Consider the following 8,012-nt stretch of genomic DNA (forward strand, 5'->3'; position numbering starts at 1 on the left):
AAGAATCAAACGAAATGTGGATAGTGCACAATAATTGTTTTTTAAAAACAATTTTTATATTCATATGAAATTAGAATAGAGATAATTAATAGAGATCAATCTAAAATTAGAAGTCTTTAGTAAATATAAAAGAGTAATAAATTAGAAGAATATGTTGTTTACTCAATGATTATTCTCAATCTTTGCTCTTTATTTTTTAGTTTTTTTAGTTGGGGGTAAAATGCTACCCTATGAATCCTTTCTTAATTCCCTTGTGAGAATTAATTACTTTCTCCACTGCCTTCCCACAGCGTTGTTATATCCATATTACAGTGCTTGACACATTGAATTTTCATTATTTTCAACCTGTCTTCCACACTGGACTGTTAGTTCTGAAGTAATGCTTTATTCACGGCTGTGTTCCCACAGAGGCATTCAGAGTGAGCAATCAATAAATGTTGTTGAATAAAATGAGTACAACATTCACCTAAGCAAATATTTTACTAATTTTCCATTTCCCTATTCAATTTTTTTGTTATTATTTTCTAATGCTTATCTTCTCTTGTCTTCTCATTGCATTTACCTCTTGGAAAATGTTCACCTTACTGCCTTTGCCTAATGCTTGTCGCTTTCAGAATTTCCTCTGTTTGCTGGAATTTCTCTGTCTCTACTCCTTTTTCAAATGGCTGACACTAGCTCTTCTCTGATACTGGAAATCCCTTCATGAGTTCATACCACTTATTTTGGAATCTAAAGCCTTCACCATCAAAGTGTAATCCTGCAATAATGACTATTGAACACAATTTATTATCTTAAGAGTGTTGGCAACATTCTACACTAATCCAAAAAGATGGTCTCCTGAGGGAATTAAGAATTAAGATTTTGGAGCTCCTGCTTAGGCATCCGATGGCTCAGGTCACAATCTCACGGTCTTTGAGTTCAAGCCCCTTGTTGGGCTCTGTGCTGACAGCTCAGAGCCTGGAGCCTGCTTTGGATTCTGTGTCTCCCTCTCTCTCTGCCCCTCCCCTGTTCATGCTCCATCTCTCTCTCTCTCTCTCTCTCTCTCTCTCTCAAAAATAAACATTGAAAAAAAAGAAAAGAAAAAGAATTAAGATTTTGAGCAAAAGCATATTTTAGAAAACTGCTGCCTTGCTCAGTAATAAGATGAAACCATGGTAATATACCCAAAGAACGGTAATTCTAGGACTTAAATTTGTCTGTGGGCTGTTTTGGGGACTCTGTTAATACTTTTGTTTCAAGGTTCTGGACTTCCTTTTCATGCGAACCTTGTGAGGGTAACGTCCACAGTCTACTGTTAGGTCCTTGCATCCCTGTTTGGGTCAAAACTGGGGTCTGGAATGATTGCGGTGTGGTACACATTTGGGTGTTTCAGGAACTCCATACTTCTAAGAAGGTAAGAAAATGTATGCACAAATAATGTCAAAAATTGAAAATAAACGAGACTAACTTAGAAAATGAGAGTTATTATCGGGTCTGAATTAAAAAAATTTTTAAATTAAAACATTTTTTCTTCTCAATCCCTCTTTCCCTTCTTCTTCCTCCTCCTTTTCAGCTATGGAGAGGAGTTAGTTTTTTCAGTTCATGGCCAGTGTCAGCACTGATCCCCACAACTCCTCTCTTTTTTTGTTTCCATATTCCTTCTTATGTTACTATGCTTCAGCTGCTCTCTCATATGGACAACAACTTTAATATGTAAAATACATAGTAATATTTTTGCATATATATTATAATTTACATAAAGTTATTTTCACCATAGATCAAAAACAAAGTTTTGTTTTTTACTTTTTCCACACTATGTTTTAAGATACATCTTTGTTCTTAGGATACCCATGAAAAAGCTTATTGCTTCTAGTGCTGAATGATATCCCGTAGTAGGCAGCCGCCACCTTTACCCTGCTTGGTTCCCCCAGTGAGGAAAGCTAGACGCCCCCAGCCTCCCTGTCAAATGTGTACTCTCATATGTCCCCTCGCTGAGAATTTCTTCCTGTTTTTCCAGAATAGCTACACCTTTCTACAAAACACTAGCTGAACCATAGTGGTTTCTGTTTCCCCATATCAATTTTCCCTCTATCTCTAGGATTTAAAATGGGCTTTCAGTGTCTGTATTCACTTTATTCTCCTTATGAATCAAATTGATGAATTATATGAATTCTTCATATAATTATTTAACATTTGGACTTCCTTTTTTCTTCAATGACTGTCAAGTCTGGGTTTCTTCTTTTTCTTATTTTTCTGAAGTAGTTCCTCCTAACATCCATCATATGTCATTTTTTTGGGTCAATTTTAGATGCTGCAAATCTCTTCTTCTATAGTACACTATTGATTAGCTTTGTCTAAGATGTTCTTTTTTGAACAAATATCCTTATTTTTATGGATTTAAACCCATTCATATATATACTTTAATTTAAAGATTATGCTTTGGGGGCACCTGGGTGGCTCAGTAGGTTTCGCATCTGACTTCAGCTCAGGTCATCATTTCACAGTTTGTAAGTTTGAGCCCCATGTCAGGCTCTATGCTGACAGCTCAGAACCTCGAGCCTGCTTTGGATTCTGTGTCTCCTTCTCTCTCTGCCCCTCCCCTGCTCACGCTCTGTCCCTCTGTCTCTCTCTCAAAATATAAATGGTGCTAATCTGTTCCTCTAGTTTAGTTCATTAAAAAAAATTAACATAGTTATTCATGGATCTATAATGTGTTAATTTATTAAAAAAAAACATGATGCGCCTCCAATGTTCATAGCAGCACTTTCAACAATAGCCAAATCATGGAAAGAGCCTAAAAGTCCATCACCTGATGAATGGATTAAGAAGATGTGGTATATATACACAATGCAGTACTATGTAGCAATGAGAAAAAATGAAATCTGGCCATTTGTAGCAAAATGGATGGACCTAGAGTGAGTCATGCTAAGAGAAATAAGTCAGGCAGAGAAGGACAGATACCATATGTTGTCACTCATAGGTCTCACAGGAGAAACCTAACAGGGGATTGTGGGAATGGGAAAGAGGGGGAAAGAGTTGGGGAGAGGAAGTGAGGCAAATCATGAGAGACTTTTGAATGCTGAGCACAAACTTAGGGGGGAAAGAGAAGAGAGGTCACTGTCATAGAGAGGGGCACTTGTGGGGAAGAGCACTGGGTGTTATATGGAAACCAACTTGGTAATAAACTATATAAAAGAAAAGAATAAGAAGAGAAACTAAACTAAAATAAAATGCAAAACCAATAAAACTTCAACAGATATTTTTTAAAAGAAAAAACAAAACAAAACAAAAAAAGCCATGATGTATTCTTCTAAAAATATCTAGGTAGATTTCAGTTGTGATTGCACTGCTTTGATACATAATTTATGAAAAATAGATATCGTGTATATTAAGTCATCGTTTATACAAACTTAGAATATCTTTTCACTTCAGAGGTCTTGTGTCTTTCCATTGAGCTCTGCAACTTACTTTAAGAGGTCTTGCAAATTCTTTGTTAATTCCTATGTATGGAGAGCATTTGTTGTTATTGAAAATGATATGTTTTCTATTTGCTATTTAGAAGAAAGTGCCATAGATTTTGTACATTTATCTTGCATTACTCTGACAACATTTTGCTGGATACTGCTTTTTAAATCTAATCTGATTGTCTCATCAGTCTGGAGATTGGAATTTATTTATAGTTATTACACTTGTTTCTATACCGAGACTTTAAAAATTCTATATCATTTTATGTTTTCTCCTTATACACTTGTTTTTCATTCTTTCCTGCTTTGCATTGAATAAAATAGATTGTCTTTTACTGATTAAAATGCAACATATTTTTTTCCAGTTGTCACTAGCATTTTAAAGCACATACAAGGTTAGTTTTAGTGGTCAATTTTATGAATTTATTCACTCAAAAGAAGTATTCTGTACCTTTTCACCACTCTACCTTTGGGGTTCTACTACTGTGGTAGCTGAGTTTAAGGTCTACCAGTTTAGTTTTCTGTTGAATGGATTTCCTTTTATTTCCTCTCTTCCTTCCTTTTCTTCCTGTTTGTCTTTTCTTTTAAAAATTTTTTGATCCTCGCTATTTTATATCATAACAACTTTATCAAGTTCACCCATTCTTTTCATATTTTTAGTAATACTCTCCTTTTTATTGTAGTATTTCCTCAAAGAATATTTTCAGATGATCTCTGTTACATCAAATCATGAAAGTCTTAATTACATAAGAATGTCTTCATCTCACCCTTATATTTAAATGGCAGCCAAGGAAAATGATAGTATTCTGAAGTTAGAGCTTATTTTGTACCATGTTTTATTTATTTTTAAAAATGTTTATTTATTTATTTACTTGAGAGAGAGAGAGAGAGAGCGAGCACATGCACATGCATGAGGGGGGGGGGGGGACAGAGATTCCAAAGTGGGCTCTGTGCTGACAGCAGAGAGCCTGATATGAGCTGGAACTCATGAAGGAACCACGAGACCACGCCCTGAGCTGAAGTCTGACGCTTAATCAACTGAGCCACCGAGGCGCCCCTTCCTTTCATATTCTAAAAATATTCACCCATTGTCTTATTTCCAGGGCTTTTTATTAGGGAGTCAGATATCAATCCAATTATCTTTTTTTTTTTTTTTGACTGATAGGCTCCTTCTCTTTTAGAAACGTATTTTTGCCTTGATCATCTGGAATTTCTCTAAATGGGCTCGAATATAGAAAGTTTGTTACTTGTCATTTTTGTCACGCTAAGAATCCATTCTACTTATTTTAATCTTTTTTTTTATCCAGAAATTCTAATTTTCTGTATAGTAGAACTTTTCATCTTTGGTAGAATTTTTAAGCCTCATCTTTCCGGAACTTAACTATTTCAGTCTTTTTCACTATACCTTCTGCTATTTATGGCTTTCATTGTGTATTCCCCCTGCAAGTTCATGTACCATTTAGCTTTAAAATCAAAATTACACATGCACACAATTAAGTAGTGTTCAATAGTACCACAAAGTGCATTATGAAACACAGTAGGCCCCCAACCCTTCCTACTTTCTTACTGGAAACCACTGCTCTCAATTCTTAACTGATTATTTGGTATATTTTTCTACATATACTAAATAGAATGTGGTAGTTCTTATTTTTTGCATTTTGGCATTGTCTATTGATTTGATAATTTGGAAGATAAAAATTTTCACTCTCTTTTACCTTTCCATCCAATTACAACATCCCACTCTCCCCCAACTTCCCAACCTTATTCCATCAATATGTTTAAATAATTATTTTGGTTAAAAAAATACATTATTCTCATTATTACATCTTTTAAAACTAGATACATGATACACTGTGATTATTTTCGTGGCATGACAACTGTGCTTTCCTTAAGGTTAGTAATTGTGTTTCTTTTCTTTTCTATGTCCTGTTACTACTTTAGCTCTAAGCTCTTGTCAAGTGTATAAATATCACTCTGTATGTTCAAACATATTAGTACTTTACTAATAAGATCACCTTAAGTCTTTCTTGGACTAGTCATTCTCTAGACCTCCTACATCCCTCTCTCTCAAGTGGTAAGCAATTTGGGCAGCCATTTTTTCTCTAGGGTCTAAGCTTATAACTAGATAGGTAAGAAGGATCTTCCCTGTAGACAATATTACTTCTGAGAGATTCCACATTTTAGATGCGTGTATTGAGAATCAGGGTCCATTTGACTCCAGGTCTTAGCTAGGTTGATGACTGCTTTTTGTGTCCATTCTCTATTGATTACAATTATATAAGGGGAGAAGAGTGGAAGAATTTGGGCACTGTCTTAGAGTTTTAGAGAAAAATAGAACCAATGGGAGACATACTTATATAGCTCCAGCTCTAGCTCTAGCTAGAAAGAGGTTTATTAGAAGGTATCATGTGATATGTCTCCTGTAAGCTGGAGACCTGGAAAACTCATGGTATAGTTCTAAGGCCTGATTTATGGAAAGTTGATGGGAATATAGATTCCTGTTCAAGTTTTAAGACCTGAGAACTAGGAACACTGAGAGTAGCAGGAGACTGATGTCTCAGCTCAAGGAGTCAGGCAGAGAGAGAATTCAGTTTAGCTCTTTTGTTCATTTCAGATCCTTAACAGCATGGATGAGGCCTGCTCACATCAAGGAAGGCCATCTACTTTGCTTAGTCCACCAACTCAAATGATAATCTCTTCTAGAAATACTCACAGATATATCCAGATATGTTTAGGTAGCTACCTGAACAACTCCGGCCCAGTCTAGGTGACACATAAAAATAATTATCACAGGCACTCATCCCTCAACAATACTTATTTCTCTACTTTGCTAAGACCTGATACAAGATCTAACATGGATCTGAAACAGTCTGTGGATTAGTGTTTGCGAACCACTAAGTGAGCTCACCTACTTCTCAGATTTCACTAATACCTATACACGAATGACTAGTGTATCTATATCTTTAGCTCAGTCTTCTTTTTAAAATTTAAGAGTCACATCCAGTAAGCTATCTACCAATAGAATGTTCTCTGACTAGGTCAAATTGACATCTTCCCCACCAGAACTATCCCTTTCTTTGTATTCTCTATGGTAATAGGCCATGAAATGTGCCTATTGTCACATGTGACATGTGAGAGGCCGTCTAGGTTGGTGGTTAGATATATGTATTTATGAGTCATATTGCCTGGTAGGAGTTCCAGTGCTGCCACTTAATGGCTCTCTGATCTTAGGAAAGTTACTACTTGGCCTCTCATTCACAAGAGAGGAATAAATAATAGTAATGTTGTTATGAGGATTCAATGCATTAATACGTGCTTAGAATATAACCTAGTATACAATAAGTTCTAATGGGCATCTGTTAAATAAATGAATAATCAAAACAAAACAAAAAACTCATGTTAGAACCTTGAAAGAAACTGTATATTCTTCAACTGCAAGCCCCCATGCATGCAGTATATTGCCAATTATTGATGACTACCAATAACTACCAGTTTTGTCTGCTATTTATGTCTTAAATAACTCTTTATAAATTCTATAAAGACAATTACTATGCCTGCTTTCTTGTGATGTTATTTATAGTTTTTGAATATCACAATACCAGACATACATAGTGAGTGTTCAATATAATTTTTGTTGAATAGTTTAATGAATTATACATTTCACATTATAGTGTTAACATATTTTTCTGTTAATATATCTCTCTAACTAGATTAAGTTTCTTGAGTACTAGGAACTTTCCAGTACCTGGGCTATGTTAGGTCCAATATATATATGTTATACGAATGAATGAATGAGTGAGTGAGTGAATGAATAAAAGCACTTGGATAGGAGAAGGGTTCCAGCCAAATAAGTTAGACTTTTTAGTGGCAGTATTGCTCTGAGAAACCCTTAGACTGCTGAAGTTAATAAGGCAGAAGAACTTAATGTTATGTTGGCTTTACTTGGTGTCAGTTTAAAAAAATAACAAGCAGTTAACTCAGACAGACCATTGAAAGTAACTAAGACCTCTAAGGCACAGGAAAGTGAAGCCAATTATCCTGACAACTAGGGGTATTTTGTGTTTGCTAGGCATTTAATTCCCAGATCCGAGGATGCATTTTTAGTAACAATTCAGAGGGTAGTACTTCTGGTCTTCTCCATATAATCTGAAGAACTCTACTCTAAGAATAGAATAATATTCCTAACCAAGAGGATCCACTGTTATATTTATGTCAAGTTAACATGTAAACCTAAAGTAATAATGAGGAAAATAGTAAGACTATATGCATTCTAGGTGATTAAAATGTCTTATTACTGAATGAAATAGATAAACATTTTATTCTTAATAATGTACATGCTTGAATTGTATCTGAATATCATTATAATTTATAATGAGTGAATGGTAATTGGACTATCTCCAAAATAAATTTTTAAAAATTTTAAATCTTAATTAACCTTATTCTATATGATAAGCAAAGCACCAACAGTACAATGCATTGTTCCAACAAATAAGTGACTGGTCTACTTTACAGAGAGAAGCAAAATAAACAGAGCAAAGTAAATTATAGGAATTATAGCAGATAGAGGTA

The sequence above is a fragment of the Suricata suricatta genome, chromosome 3, assembly GCF_006229205.1.
Source record: "Suricata suricatta isolate VVHF042 chromosome 3, meerkat_22Aug2017_6uvM2_HiC, whole genome shotgun sequence".
NCBI classification, from domain to species: domain Eukaryota; kingdom Metazoa; phylum Chordata; class Mammalia; order Carnivora; family Herpestidae; genus Suricata; species Suricata suricatta.